General features: G+C 41.4%; 1 protein-coding gene across 1 annotated transcript in view; it reads left to right on the top strand.

Moving 5' to 3' along the window:
- The window catches only part of Veph1 (ventricular zone expressed PH domain containing 1), a 167,661-nt gene that overhangs the window by 74,463 nt on the left and 76,172 nt on the right, over nt 1-17,026 (top strand). The gene's annotated exons all lie outside the window — the stretch shown is intronic.

The raw sequence follows: 17,026 nt of genomic DNA, 5'->3' as shown, positions 1-17,026 counted from the left end.
ATCACAGTGTCCGCTACAGTAGATTACAGCAGCCTTCCCACATACTGTTGGAAATTCTGTCTGGATATCAAGCCAGAATGTATTGTGTTTTTATGAAACTCTTTGGACTTTCAAATAGCAATTTCTAAAACTAAACATCCCAACACGCTGCAATCCAAAGACAGCAATTTGGTAGTTGTGTGCAGAGAGACGATGGCAGGAAGACCCTGAACATCTCTGTTTCCATAATTAAGCCATTATGTTTATATAAGAAAGGAAAACTGTTGCGCATAGAATGAAAACATGCCAGAGACTTGAACCTGAGTTGATGTGTTTTGAGCAGCGTTTGCTGGTGGCGTGTGGTGTGATGAACGCACAGAGAAAATGCACATATTGTATGTCCAAAACATACAAGGCTGCTGAGAAGCTGTGCATGCGACCTTGGTAAGCATTGCCGGCGCACCTCCGAGTGTTGCAGGCTGGATTTTGAATATTTTTTAATATTTTGCCATTGCACCTTCACCAATTTTTTTCTCCCAACCCTCACATTCAGCTTAAGAAGTCAGCTCACAACCTTCTGTATTTCCAGCTCTAGGGGATTTCATCCCTTCTTCTGGTCTCCATGGGCTCCTCGGTACACAAGGTACACATAAACTCACACGGACTCACACACATACACAGAAACAAAGGGTAGAAATAAATTAATAACCTAGGATGAAGTTCAAGCCTCTACTTAGTCTCCACTCCCCTTAGGGGCCTGCAGTAATTTCTGCATAAATACCAGGCAGTAATTCATGAAACTTGCTTTTGTTTCTTCCTCTTTCTGGGTCTCATCTCAGACTTTAGTGTGGATGAGAGTTCCAATAGACACAGCACTTATACAGTTTTAAGGAATTGTTCCATGTCATTTCTGCATAGTCAGACTGATTGTACTTACTTTTTCTATCACATTCTAGAATACCCTCTTCACGCCTCTCTTCCCATGAGAGACTGCCCTTTCCTATAAGCGCAGTTTGGTACGGCTCCTCAGTGACGTCTTCCACTTAAACTTTCCCATGATCCCACTTTCTCTGAACTTCCATAGTGCTCATCCGTCTCCAGTTCTCCAGCTCCTGAATCCCTAGGCATCTCTGTGCCCTACTTGCATCCAAACTAGAGTGCTAGTATTCAGAAAAAATATATTCTCTAAAGTGCTTATAAAAAACAAACAAAAACAACTCCCTATTTTTTTAAAAAAAAAAAGGCAAGACATGTTTATACAACGGGAAAAACTGACTTTTTGAGACCAACTGTTGGCTCAAGGAATGACCACAAGTAGTTTCAGGACATAATTAAACCCATGTGACATTCTGGGTAGCATTGTCCCTGCTTAGGAAAAGTTGAAGGTCCTTCCACCCCACTAAGGTAACATCTAAAGATGAAACTGAAGTCTCAGTAAGAAAAAGGTTCATCTTTTCTATCTAGAGATGTCCTGTATCAAAAGAAAGTACTAATGGCCTTTTGTGGTAGCTGTGTGGTCGCTGTGACCCCTCCATAGGTATGGAGTAATTGCTTCAGGTTTTTCCCCCCTTCTTCCCAAAGAGGTTGAAGCTAACATGTGGTTCCGTTTATGTCCCATCTGTTGTTCATTTAGTTCACTGGTCGTCATTCCTTAGCCAGTACTTGGGGCCAAGAGAAGGTCTGTAAAGGTATTTCAGGAATTCACTTATTAGCAAGAGACATAGGTGAGAGACACCATTATCAGCTTGGAATGGATGGCGCTAGGCCAGTGAGCGTGAGACTCCCGCAGAGCTGGCTCTGCAGGGCATGGACAAAGGGGGGTGGAAATGATGGTGACCCCACCTGAACTCCTGCAACTTTGCCAGGAGACCTGGGGCTGCAGTATTCAAATCACAGGACACACCACCTAGGCTTTTGTAGAGTGTTTATGCCCCGGTGTTCCGTCTCAAACAAGACAGAGAGCACCCAAGTTCTAGCCTGGAAGAGGGAGATGTAATGGAGACTTGACCTTCTCCTACCCATCTGAGGTGCTGGCAGCTCTGCAGGGTCTCAGCAGCCCCTCATACCTAGCTGCTTGATATATTGCTTCAGGAAATGGTCCTTGTTCCTCTGCTACATCCATCAGGTGTGAATTTTAAAATTATCATTTGTGTGGTGTTTTCTGAGTCTTGAACATCTTTTTGGCTTTTTGGTTGGGGCTGAAAGAGGGTTAACACTTATCTTCCCAGTCAGTGTGAAGGGGTCTATATGCATGTGTATAGTAATTAGCCACAGTAAGTGATTAATAACGGTAAATGACTGTTAATAAAATAGAAAAATTATGACGATATAGTATTATAGGTTTTCTCTCACCCTGCCTTTTCACCGTAAGGTGAGCACGAATCACCAACCCATCTCTGGCTTATTCAAACTGTTGGAAGAACTATTCTTGTGCTTTAGGGCCCTTATGAAGTAAAAAGAGAGTTACCTAAATAGAAGCATTTTAATAGTACAAGAATTGATATGATAACTGATGGAGTAGTATAGCATATACTACATAGTCATGGATACTCTGGGCAGAAGGATAACTTGTCCTGGGTGAAACAGAATGAGATGATATAAAAATTCATGATGCTAAATTCAAGAAGTCCTTGTTTTTTACTGCTGAGTAATACTCTAATATGTATATATTCCATACTTTCTTCATCCATTCTTCCGTTGAAGGGCATCAAGGTTGTTTCCAGGTTCTGGCTATTACAAACAATGCTGCTATGAACATAGTTGAGCATATACTTTTGTTGTATGATAGGGCCTCTCTTGGGTATATTCCCAAGAGTGGTATTGCTGGATCCAGGGGTAGGTTGATCCCGAATTTCCTGAGAAACCGCCACACTGCTTTCCAGAGTGGTTGCACAAGTTTGCATTCCCACCAGCAGTGGGTGAGTGTACCCCTTTCTCCACAACCTCTCCAGCAAAGGCAATCATTGGTGTTTTTTATTTTAGCCATTCTGACAGGTGTAAGATGGTATCTTAAAGTTGTCTTGATTTGCATTTCCCTGATCACTAAGGAAGTTGAGCATGACCTTAAGTGTCTTTTGGCCATTTGAAGTTCTTCTTCTTGAATTTTGCATACAAATGGATGGAAATAGAAAACACTATCCTGAGTGAGGTAAGCCAGACCCAAAAAGAGGAACATGGGATGTACTCACTCATATTTGGTTTCTAGCCATAAATAAAGGACATTGAGTTTATAATTCATGTTCCTAGAGAAGCTAAATAAGAAGGTGAATCCAAAGACAAACACATAGGCATCCTCCTGAATATTAACCTTCATCAGGCAATGAAAGGAGACAAAGACAGAGACCCACATTGGAGCACCGGACAGAAATCTCAAGGTCCAAATCAGGAGCAGAAGGAGAGGGAGCACAAGCAAAGAACTCAGGACCGCGAGGGGTGCACCCACACACTGAGACAATGGGGATGTTCTATCGGGAACTCACCAAGGCCAGCTGGCCTTGGTCTGAAAAAGCATGGGATAAATTTGGACTAGCTGAACATAGCGGACAATGAGGACTACTGAGAACTTAAGAACAATGGCAATGGGTTTTTGATCCTACTGCACGTACTGGCTTTGGGGGAGCCTAGGCAGTTTGGATGCTCACCTTACTAGACCTGGATAGAGGTGGGCGGTCCTTGGGCTTCCCACAGGTCAGGGAACCCTGATTGCTCTTCAAGCAGATGAGGGAGGGGGACTTGATCGGGGGAGGGGGAGGGAAATGGGAGGCGGTGGCGGGGAGGAGGCAGAAATCCTTAATAAATAAATAAATTTAAAAAAATAAAAATAAATAAATAAATAAATAAATAAATAAAAAATTCATCATTCTACTCAGAATGATGTCCCAATTACCATTCAACGACTTGTTTGTTTCTGGGATTTTCCATTTGATGTAACAAGATAACAACCCTCGTAAAGCAAAGCTGAAGGTAAAAGGGCATAGACATACCGGATTTAGAGCATCAGTTGCCTGTGGGTAAAAAGCCCACAGTGCACATTAACTAGTAGTGCTCACATTCTGTGCAGGGTGTGCGTTAGCATAGGTGACTTTGGAATACTCGGAGCTGCTGGGAACACGGCCCGCAGATAAGAGCTCACTTGCACACTTTCTCATCCGACCACAGCAAAGTTATTACAGAAACTGAAAGCAGAGCATGGAGCATTTGCGGCTCACTGCCAGCCATTGCCTGCTCCGGTTCCCGGGCCTAACAGTCTAGAGGATGGGTACCCTTCCTCCACAGTTCTGTCCTGACTCAGAGCGCTGCCCTGAAGTCGCCACTGCTCCGCATTCCTTTGAAATTCCACAACTTGGGCCTCGTCCAGACAGTCACGTGACCTTCTGTTCTGGGGGCGGGGCCAAGGCTCCCCGTAGGTTCACTCTCAACTCTGGAATCTTGACTGCAGATTTAGGGTGTGTCTGTTCCAGCGTCTGTTGATAGTGAAGGCAAAAATTAATTAATTAATTAATCAATTAATTAAACAAATAACTACACCCTGGAATTTACAGAGACCCCCAAAGGATCGGACAGAAAAGCCTATCAACTCCAAATGATGCAGACTGTCTTACATCAGGCTGTAATGAGAACTCCCTGCTTCTGCCCTGGGCCGCTTTCAATTCTGTTCTTTCTGGAATGGATCTGAACGCTAGGCAGATAACATGGGGTTGGTCAGTGGAAATGTGCACTTGGATTGGTCGATGATCATTCTGACGATGTTGGTGTGGGGAGGACACGGTGATTCCCATGAGCTCCAAGACTTGGAGTAGCTGGTCTGCGGCTCCCACTTGAAGAGCATATACAAGGGTCTTGCACTTTTTCCAGATCCCTTATTTTCCGACTTCTCCCTGATCCACCAAAGGGCTGAGAATGTGTAAATGACTGAGCGTCTATGTTAAGGAGAACGTTTCTTTGTATTGAAACTTAATATTTTTCTTCTGATTGCAGGGAATTCTCAGTGTCTAAATTGTTCAGAATCAATGCTCTTCCCCTTAGCCCCAATCTGCCAGGTTGGCCTGGAACTTGCTAGTCACCGAGAGAATTCTAACTCCTGCCTCAGCCTCCATAGTGTTGGGATTCCAAGTGTGTGCTACCAGACAGACCTTCAGAACTTGCTCTTTTACAAATCTACAATTTCCTACAATTTCCTCTAGCATGCACACACTCCGCAAGCCTTACTGTCCGTCGGGGTACATGCTTTAGGATGCTGCCAAGAGAGGGCTTTCACAGTCTTCCCTGGCTTTGAACAGGTATTTGCCTTCAGAGTTTAGCCCCACTGGCTCAAGTCACCTTCCAGTGTCAAAGTTCACAATGGACAGCAGCACCTAGGGTTTGAACCGCAAGTATTTTTCAAGCCAGTACCGTAAGGGTTACACTGTCCAGCCCATCATTTTATATAGCGCTTTTAGCTACCTAGTGACACAGAGCCATTAGTCCATTGGTGTTTAATAAAAATGTGCCTTTGAATCAGAGACTTAGCACATGACTAATTTAGGAAGTAGGAAACTGGAAGCACGCCCCCTAGGCCTTTCCCTCAGAGGTCATGATTGTTCCATGTTTCTATAGCGTCCTGTCCTTTCTGAAATCCCTCTTAAAGATCTAATGTGAAGGAACTCAATTGTGGCAGCATCTCCTCTCAGTGGAACTGTCCTGTAGACTTGACGACATATTAATCCCCAGATAACTGGGCTTTTCCATGGCTCCACTTCTGCCCACAAAATAGCTCGAAAGCAGACTTTCCCAGGACCCAGCTGTACCTCTGAACTTTCATACTCTAACATTAGGCACTGAAGTCCCTAAACAGGCAATGGGAATATGGGCCCCAGGGATCGTCTCTGTCATCCTTTTCCCAGGGATCATCTCTGTCATCCTTTTGGTGACTGATGATGACCCAAGAAATTGCTGAAGGGTTAAATAAATAAATAAATAAATCCCCCCAAATTTAGGATTCTGGTGTGGATCTAGCCTGCTGAGTTCTCCTTCTTAGGACTCCGATGTGGATCAAGCCCACTGAGTTCTCCTTCCTCCCTCACAACCTTCACTACACCGAAGAATGTGTCCTGGCCACAGGATCGAAAGCCAAGATCATCAACCGTGAGCTAATATTATTCTTCTTTGATTTAAGGGGCCAGAAACGGAGCTCGCCAATCTCTCCACCCCTGCCAGCTTATAGTCTCATCACCCAGCACAGAGGGAGCACAACCAGCTGCCCAAGGGCCAATTTGTTTCTTAGCAGAGTCACCGCACACACAAGAGGAAGGCAATTAGGCGTCCCCCGGGCATCCCTAGATGGACTTCTAAAGACTTTACTTTGGCAGCGGAGACCAGAAACCGTTCAGACGGAATCATCCGAGCCTTTTGTAATGTGGCTTGTTGAGTTAAGGCCAAGTTAATATTTAAGGGACCACAGAACACTGGCAGAGCATTCTGTAAATTACCTCTGGAGTTAAGAGTGACGCATGGAAAAGAAATAATGACACCCCCCCCCTCCCGCAAGAGACCAGCTTGTTTGCTCCCATCCCAGAGAAACATCCACTGGATGAGCAGCCTGTAAGCCTACTCACGTGTGTGTTTCCTGCTTCTGAAGGAAGCTGGGGCTGGTAGGGGGTGGGTGGGGGTGCTTATCTGAAAAGGTGTTTTAAGGAGCAAAAAATGATATTTTAAGTTCAATCCTTGTAGCTACTCTTTTTTGGTCTTCTAACCTGCTTAGCTCCCTGGTGAAATTGGGCACGTCCAGGTGGAGTGGTAGCCAGTCACCAAAAGTTCCTTTAAACCCATCTTAAGACGTTGCTAGAGTCATGGCCATACATTATCACCGATCCTGCACCCCACCCTGGTTCCTTAACTCCAAGTCTGAAAATCCCAAAACAAGGGAGGTTGTGAACAGTGAAGAGCCTGTGTAGCCACAGCCCAGACCATGAGCAAATATTCATCAACCTCATACGCGGAGGAGACCGTTTCTTCAGTCAGGGAGTTTATCATTGATTGCTGACTCTCCATTGGTCCCTTCCAAAGTTCTTGCTCTGTTCCCTCTGAGCTGGGAGACAAGATATAAAATGTCAGAAATGGGGGACTTTTGCTCCCACTCTTGGGTTCTGCCATTGTCCGCACGTCACATTTAACAGATAACACTATGCCTCCCTCCGCTGTTGCGGGAGGTCCTCCCACTCCTCCAGCCTATCACCGCTGAGATACCAGCCCCTTGGGGCGTGGTCTCTCTCCCTTTAAAAAAGCGGCCACTTCCCTCTCCTCTCTCTCTTCACTTCCTGCTCCGCCGGCGACTAGACTCCTGGTTGCGTTGCGTAGAGGGCCGTTGCCTGGGACAGTGATCTGTAAGTTTTTTCCCCTTTAAATAAATATCACCCTATTAATCGTAATCCCAAATTGGTGTGGCATTGTTTGTGACTTACGCCTTCATTTTGGCACCCAACGTTTGGTTTTAGAACCTCTCCCGGCTCGCAGCCGCGAGTTCGGCTTGGCGGCCGCAAGTTCGGCTTGGCGGGAGCCCTTGCTTCCTCAGCCGCTGCCTGTGCCTTGCAGCGGCGGCCTTGGCCTCCCGTGGTTTGCTCTTTTCTGAGTTGTTTTTAAATCTCCCTTGCAAGCACAGCTCTTAAAGTGGCGCGAACCAGAGCACGTGGTTGCTGAAAGCTGCAACCCCTCAGGGTGACTCTGTCACGTGGAGGCATAAGCAGCTTCCAGATTGCTCTTCTCTACCCCTGGATTCTGGGTTTCTGGTTCCATCTCTGGAATTGATTTAATTACATTTACTTTGTTGAGAAACTTGCGTTTTCCAGTTTTTTACATCTACTAAGGCACTGAAACAGGACCATGTTTTCATCGCGATTCTGCAACAGCGCCACCTGCTGGACAATAGGTAATATGGCAATTTTCGTTTCTAACGCAAATTTTACTGCTTTGTTTTCACTAATACAATGGATTAGTAATTTTGTATTTACTAATACAATGAATTACATCATACAAGGTCTATATGATTATGGGAATACCTTAATTTGCTTGTTACTAGGCTTCAGTTTTCTTTTCCATATTCTATCATTAAGGAAGAATATGGCACTCCTAAGAATGATAGAATCTTTACGAACTAATAATGAACAACTAATTGACAGGATTAAAATTATTGAAAATCAGAGGTTATCTGAACAAGTGGATACTATGACAGACAAAATTGATTCCATATCCAAGGGTGTTAGAAAGTTACCTGAAAGGGTTCAGGCTATTGAATTTGACCTTCAGAGTTTATCACAAAGTTTTGATAAGGTAACAGACAGAATGTACCTCCAAGATGGGAATCTACATGATATACAAGAAAAGTCTAAGGAGGACATGTTATCTTTGAAGGAAAAAATTAAAGCTTTGGAATCACAGGTGCAGAATGGGGACCAAAAAAATTGATACCTCAGTGAAATCACTGGAAATATATACAGGTCAAGAGATTCAGGATTTAAGAGAGACAATGATAAAAAGATTTGAAAAGATTGGAGAAATTATTGCAGCTGGTGAACAGAGTAAGGAGGCACAAGGACAGGATACAATGCCTCCACCAGCTACTAGAACTGGCTTACCCAGGGTTCTAGCGACATACCCTGTACTTAATTCTGACAAAGCGTCAACTTCTAAAGGCTCAAAGGGAGTCAGAGAAGCTAGATGGACACCAATAGCAATGAATGATCTGAAAGAAATTAAGCAAGCTGTTGTTAATTTTGGCTTGCACAATGCATATGTAAAGGAAATGATAAAGACTTGGGCTTCTAATGCTAGAGCTATCCCCCATGATTTCCATCAGTTAGTGTCTGCAGTTTTAGATAAGGGACCTTCCTTGATGTTTGGAATTTATTTCAGAGAAGAATCCAAACATATGGAACAGCAAGGAAGAGCAAAAGGTATTGAGGTTTCCCAAGATCAAATTCTTGGTGCAGGAGAATATGCTGATCCACAGGTCCAAGCTCTTTATGACAATGAAGTACTGTGTCTATGTCACCAAGCAGCTTTAAATGCTTTGAATAGGATACAAGATCCAGCAAAAAGGGTTGAATCATATACCAGAATTAGGCAGGGACAGAGAGAACCCTTTATTGACTTTTTGCAAAGATTGATTAAGGCTCTGGACATAGGGGTAACAGACCCAGAATCTAGACGAATACTTCTTGAATCTCTAGCTTTTGAGAATGCAAACATAGAATGCAAAAAGATAATTGGGCCTTTAAAGTCTAGATCAGCACCTATGGATGAATGGATTCAGCATACGATGAATGTTGAGACGTTTAGCTATAATGATGAATCTTGGGTAGGAGAAGTGATTTCCAAAGCAATGAGGAGACATCAAACTGCCAGGTGTTTTAATTGTGGTAAATTAGGACATTTGCAAAGGGATTGCAGGCAAAGAATTTCTAGGAATAATATCTCTTCTGGGAATGACAAAAATAGGAGACCTCGGCCTTCAGGTATATGTAGGAGATGTGGTAAAGGCAGGCATTGGTCCAACGAATGTAGGTCAACAACAGATAGACGGGGCAATCCGATATCATCGGGAAACTCCATGGGGGGCCTCTCGCAGGCCCCCAAGCCAACAGTGGCCCAGTCATTCCCAGTCACAGTGGAGAACGTGCCTCACCAAGAAAATTAAAAGCTCCAATTTCTGCTGTAAAAAGTAATACTGGTCTAAATGATGAATTACGTGTGGAGGATGAGTCAAAAAACCCAGTAGGACAGAGTAAACGTATATTTTGGCAGACTTCTATTAATGATCAAAGACCAAAGCTAAGAGTCTGTATAAATGGCACTTTTATTGAAGGCTTATTAGACACAGGTGCGGATGTAAGTATCATTACCCCAGAATCTTGGCATCCGAATTGGCCTCTTCAAGAGGTAGATGTTCAGTTCCTAGGAATTGGAACCCTATCTCGTGTAAAACAAAGCATAAGATGGGTTGAATGCATAGGGCCCGAAGGGCAAATAGGAAGACTAAGGCCATATATAGCCAATATTGCCATAAATTTATGGGGCCGTGACCTGCTACAGCAATGGAATACCCAGATTAACATTCCTGTATTTCCAGGAATTCATAATTCGGGGAAGGATATGATGAGGTATTATGGAAAAAGGTAACCAGCCATTCAGGCTGTACAAGAACATACAGCAGATACCAAACCTTTAGAGGTACCAACAGCCCTACCTTTAAAATGGCTAACTGAGAAGCCAATATGGATCAAACAGTGGCCTCTAGCTGAAGATAAACTACAGGCATTGGAACAGCTGGTGCAAGAGCAACTAGATGCTCACCATATTGAAGAATCAACCAGCCCTTGGAATTCTCCTGTGTTTGTTGTAAAAAAGAAATCTGGTAAATGGAGAATGGTGACAGATCTAAGAGCTGTCAACAAAGTAATTCAACCTATGGGCCCACTACAGTCTGGAATTCCTTTGCCTTCTCTGTTACCAAAAGGATGGCCTCTTATAGTTATTGATTTGAAAGATTGTTTTTTCACTATACCATTACAAGAAAAGGATAGAGAAAAATTTGCCTTCACAGTGCCTACTTATAATAATTCTCAGCCTAATAAGAGATATCAGTGGACTGTCCTCCCACAGGGTATGCTCAATAGTCCTACACTGTGCCAATATTTTGTAAGTAAGCCATTGGAAATAATTCGTAAACAATTCCCCAAATCCATCATTTATCATTACATGGATGACATCTTGTTATCTGATTCAAATAAAGATACTTTAGAAAGGATGTTTGAAGAAGTAAAGAAAGTCTTGCCTAGGTGGGGATTACAAATTGCCCCTGAAAAGATTCAAAGAGGAAACTCTATTAATTACCTAGGTTACAGAATAGGGTTAGAGAAAATTAAAACGCAAAAGGCACAAATTAGGAGAGACCGCTTAAAGACTCTTAATGACTTCCAAAGATTGTTAGGAGACATTTCCAGTCTACGACCAGCTGTTGGGATAACACCTGATCTAGTAGTTCATTTAAACAAAACCTTAGATGGTGATAAAGATTTGAATAGTCCAAGAGAACTGACAGCTGAAGCAGAAAAGGAACTGACAATGATTGAGGAAAAATTACAGGAGGCACATGTGGATAGGGTGAACCCAAATCTTAGCTGCATCCTAGTGATATTGCCTTCCAGAATTTCTCCTACAGGGATTCTAATGCAGAGGGAAGATATTATTTTAGAGTGGATATTTATACCTAATAAACCAAGTAAAAAATTAAAAACTTATGTGGAAAAAGTCTCTGAATTAATTATAAAAGGTAAGCTGAGACTTCGTCAACTAGCAGGTATAGACCCAGCAGAAATTATAGTGCCCTTTACTACTGAAGAAATAAAAAAGTTATGGGAAGACAATGAACCGTGGCAAAGAGCTTGTGCTAATTTTTTGGGAGAAATTAATAGCAACTATCCCAAAAGTGGTAGACTTAACCTCATAAAAAGAACTTCTTGGATTCTTCCTAGAATTGTACGTGATGCTCCAATAACTGGAGCCCGTACTTTCTATACTGATGCAAATAAATCAGGGAAAGCAGGTTACAAGTCAGATGAATTGAGTAAGGTGGAACAAAGCCCTTATAATTCTGTCCAGAAGGCAGAATTATATGCCATTCTTATGGTGCTAAGGGATTTTAAAGAACCTCTTAATATAGTTACAGATTCACAATATGCAGAAAGAGTTATCTTGCATATTGAGACAGCTGAATTTATACCAGATGACACAGAGTTGACTTCATTGTTTATCCAGGTACAAGACATAATCAGGAACAGGCTTTGTCCGATGTACATAACACACATCCGGTCCCATACAGGTCTGCCTGGTCCTCTAGCCCAAGGCAATGCTGAGATTGATCAATTATTGATTGGAAGTGTGTTGCAGGCCTCAGAATTTCATAAGAAGCATCATGTCAATAGTAAAGGCCTAAAGAAAGAATTTTCCATTACTTGGCAACAAGCTAAGGACATTATAAAGAGATGTCCTACTTGTTCTTTCTATAATCAAACACCGTTGCCTGCAGGGAGTAACCCAAAGGGCACTAAGAGAAATGAAATCTGGCAGATGGATGTGTTCCACTTTATGGAATTTGGTAAATTAAAATATGTACACCACACCATAGACACGTATTCAGGTTTTCAATGGGCTACTGCCCTGAGCTCAGAAAAGGCTGATTCAGTAATCACACATTTATTGGAAGTTATGGCCATCATGGGTATACCTGCACAAATAAAGACAGATAATGGTCCAGCATATGTATCTAAGAAAATGAAATGCTTTTTTGATTATTATAATATAAAACACATTACAGGTATACCAAACAATCCTACAGGTCAGGCAGTTATAGAAAGATCAAATCGTACTATAAAGGATATGCTGAACAAACAGAAAGGGACTGAAAATACCCCCAGAAATAGATTACATAATGCTTTATTAACCTTGAATTTTCTCAACGCTAATGAGAAAGGAACGACAGCAGCAGAAAGACATTGGATAATGGAAAAGTCTGCTGAACTAAATCAACCAATTTATTTCAAAGATGTGCTGACCTCTCAGTGGAAGCCAGGAGATGTGCTACGTTGGGGAAGGGGTTTTGCTCTTGTTTCCACAGGAGAAGAAAAATTGTGGATACCATCAAAATTAATAAAGTTTCGATTTGAAGAGGAGAAACCTCTTGGAAAGGAGAAATGACAACTCATTCACAATGATGATATTCATACAGGTGGTAAGAAAAACATATAGAATGGGGGCAGGGTTCTGTTCTTATCTCCACAGGAAAACACTCATCTTTGAAAAATTCAAGGGACCCTGGATATTTGGATACTGACAGATGGAAAAATACCTGCCCAATAGGAAATATCAAGAAAACCGAAAGGGTTGTGTAAGTAATATTAAACCATATTTCTAAATTTATAAAGCTGGTTTTGAAGTTGGACTCTGGCTCAGTCCTTCTCCAATTCCAAGCCTGTTAGTAAGAGAAAAACCCAGAGTTTCTGGAGTTTCTGTCTCATGTCAAGAGCCATGATATGGGACAGAAAGAAATATGAGTTTAGAAAACATCTTTGCTTTTCTTCATATCTATCATACTTTTCGTTGAATATATCTATCATGTCTTTCATTGAATATATATATATATATGTCTATATGATTAATGCTTAAGTTTCTCATAATGAACAATGAGTTTTTCCTGAAGTGACATTTGAAGTTTCCAGGAAGAAGATGGGGCCCCATAACAACAACTCCACCTGGTTGATATGACGTCATGATATTGATAGCGCTACAACAAGACCTGCTTTGGATACCAGCTGCACAAGACAGTTCCAACTTGGTTAGCTGAAATGGTGCACATCTTATACAACATTTTGGCCAGACCTGCACAAAATACTCAGAGACTATTGGCAATTTTAAAAGACATTGATCTTGAAATTTAACCATCATTTTACTTTCACAGGATCCCCCAGAAAGAACGTGGCCCCTATGACAGCTGGAAGTAATTTTAGAGGACGACGTCCCCTCTCCCAGTAAAGTTTGCCCTTGGGTTTAGGGACATCATTTAGGGGTTGATTATAATTAGTATACGATTGAGGGTTGGGGGAGGAATTTTATAAGCTCAGGGATCATTTTGAAAAAAAAAAAGAGGGATGATGGGATAATAGATTTGTAATTGTGAGTTACTGTTGTTAGACAAATATATTGATATAGATTCTTGTATATTGATACAAAGTTAAATTGTATTGACTATTGTATGCATTCATGTTTCTACCTCTGTTTAAAACATTTTTTATGTATTGACATATATTGTATTGTATATATTTACCATATTGCAGTGTACATTTCTACCTCTGATTAAGATACTTATATAATGTTCGTGTATTGGTATATATTTACCCACTGCAATGTATATTTGTACATTGTTTATATTTGGAGGTCATTGTCCTCATTTGTTTCACAGTCGTTTATTGTCTTAGTCTTTAAGTTAGATAGATATTGAGAATTATATAGACTAATAGTCATCTAAGTTTGTCATTTATAATTAGACTAATCAGGTTCTTTAGATATATAGAGATTATACTCAGTATAGATAGATAATCTTCAACTTCTTCAAAGAGCTGTAGAAAATGGCCTTTAATCTAACTCAGAGTTTTGTGGTAGTGAGACACAATTGCTCCTGGCAACACCACTCTATTCCCGAGAGAATGTTGAGCACCAAAGACACTCCACCTGGATGGAGCCTTTCCTTTTGGCAGAACTGGCCTTGGGGCAAAGAAATGCCCATACCTCAACCACTGACAAAGATACAGAGCGTGCATCAATGGATAAAACAGGGCTGTCTTATCCTGCCAAGACAGGGTAAGATAGTTTTGAAAAGTTGCTTGCCTTTGAAAATGGTGTGTCAGTTATGTTAGGCCTTAGCCAAAGTTGGTTGCTTCAACGCTGCTAATGTGACTTTGGGTGATTGCCTAGGTAGCTAGTTGTCTCTGTGATTTGATGCATGTTTTGGAAGTTGTTTTACTGAACTTCCTAATTACCCAGGTAACATTATTTCCCTTCTCAGATCTTTGATGGGGTTGAAGACTATATAAATGTAGTTACTTTCTCTCATGACTTGGCCAAGTTATTTATTATACAAGACCTAAGCTAGTTAGAATAGCATATTTGTACTTATTGTATATAATTTCATAGTAGGTTTAGAACTCTCTTATTTAAACAGAAGGGGGAGGTGTTGCGGGAGGTCCTCCCACTCCTCCAGCCTATCGCCGCTGAGATACCAGCCCCTTGGGGCGTGGTCTCTCTCCCTTTAAAAAAGCGGCCACTTCCCTCTCCTCTCTCTCTTCACTTCCTGCTCCGCCGGCGACTAGACTCCTGGTTGCGTTGCGTAGAGAGCCGTTGCCTGGGACAGTGATCTGTAAGTTTTTTCCCCTTTAAATAAATATCACCCTATTAATCGTAATCCCAAATTGGTGTGGCATTGTTTGTGACTTACGCCTTCACTCCGCGGAGATGAGTCGGTTGAAGTTGCCCCACGTGTGTCTCCTGGGTATCTGGTAGACCCGAGGGCAGCCTGACTTCAGACCCAGGCATTCCTTGTTCTCTTGATTGTTGTCTGTGCCCTGCGTGTGACTACATGAGGGAGCAAAGTAGCCAGGTGTAAGTTTTTAAATGCACATGATATCTAATTGCATTTCAGATAAAAAAAAAACTTTAGGGTTTTTAGTATAATAACTTTAATATAATGAACTACATTTTAGTGATAATGTACAAAAATATAGATGAGACCTACTAGTAATGAAATGCATGTATATAAAAATAAATATAGCATAAGATGTTAAAAATACATAATACTTTCATTTTATAATCTATATGAATATTCAATGTAATCAACAGTTTAATAATAAATACTCCTTTCAAATATTTGGTGTTTCTCTGAAATTCTTATTTGACCTGATATTCCGTATTTTACTGGCAACCCTATCTCACTGGTATGATAAATGCCTCTTGGAGTTAGGGGGCATCTAAGGACAACTGTAGCCTAAAGTCTTAGCCTTTAAGGCTCTCTTGAACCTAAAGTCTCCTTTGGTGAATTACTGAACCTTGGGGAAGAGGTGTATGTGTGTGTGTGTGTGTGTGTGTGTGTGTGTAAACCCTCTGACTTTGTTCTCAAGTTATTCTGTGTTGTTGACCTGGGACCACATGCTTGAAACTGATAAGGAAGTGTGGAGATCTGTGCAGACTGATGCTGACTCAAGGCAGTTAGTATTGGAAGTATATAGAGCATATGGAACTATAGGACACCCAGTTGGTGATGGATTATCAGTTTGTATGGGGAAAAGATACATATTTTATGTCAAAAGTGTGAAAAATAAAAACAACTTGTTTGACCATGATTAATATACGAATTAACAGAAATGGGTTTTAATCAATAACCATTATTAAGTAACTCAAATTAAAGTAACTCGAGCTAGATAGATGGTTCAGTGGTTAAGAGAACTTACTGTTCTTGCAGAGGACCAAGATTCAGTCCCCAGCACCTAGCGGCTTACAACTGTCTGTGCCCTCTTTTGGCTGCTCGTGGTTCCTGCACATACTTGGTGCAAACATATACGCTGGGGCACAAACACATGCACATAAAATAAGTAAGCGTTTGTGAAAGATTAAATAACCCTAGGTCATCTAAATATTAGAATGCAGACAAGAGATGGAAATACATTCTGCCTGCGACCGTCATCATTGTCCAGCTCAGTTAGTATCACAGAGCAGTTTCTTCCTATGGCTTCTCTGCAGTGTGTAATCCTGTCTAAGGAACTCTTGGCTCTCAGGGGGCCTCAAATAATACCGCATTTGACTTCTGCCTTAAAAGATAAAATTTAATACTCACAAAGAGTTTCATAAGCTCTTATAAAATATGTTTAGAGAAATGACTCAGCAATTAACAGTGCTTGCTGCCTTTTAGGCAGCCCACAACCACCTGTACCTCCAATTCTAAAGGGGTCTTATTCCCTCTTCTGGCCTCTACAGGCACCCATACACATGGCATACACACATATACATGCACATAGCCACATAAATAAAAATACAAATGAATCTTTATACATATAAGTATATATGTGTGTATATATATCTTATATATATTATATGTGTATGTATATCTTATATCATTTATTTTAAAAAAAGAAAAAAACAATCTAATTTTTCCTATAACTTAAAATTGAGAAGACAGGGTTGGAGAGATGACTCAATGGCTAAGAGCATTGTTTGCTCTTCCAGAGGTTCTGAGTTCAATTCACAGCAGCCCCATGGTGGCTCACAACCATCTATGATGGGATCCGATGCCTTCTTCTGGTGTGCAGATGTACATGAACACAGAGCACTCAAATACAGAAATAAATAAAATTGAGAAGCCATACTTTGCTCTGACAGGGAAAGACTTGGGAGTGATTGCCCTAAAACTGACAAAACCATGAGTTTTCAGAAACCGTCAACAGCTTCTATCAACGCATAATCAGCATAC

The sequence above is a fragment of the Microtus pennsylvanicus genome, chromosome 16 (genome assembly GCF_037038515.1).
Source record: "Microtus pennsylvanicus isolate mMicPen1 chromosome 16, mMicPen1.hap1, whole genome shotgun sequence".
In the NCBI taxonomy this organism is placed as follows: domain Eukaryota; kingdom Metazoa; phylum Chordata; class Mammalia; order Rodentia; family Cricetidae; genus Microtus; species Microtus pennsylvanicus.
This window is presented reverse-complemented; position numbering and strand designations above follow the sequence as displayed.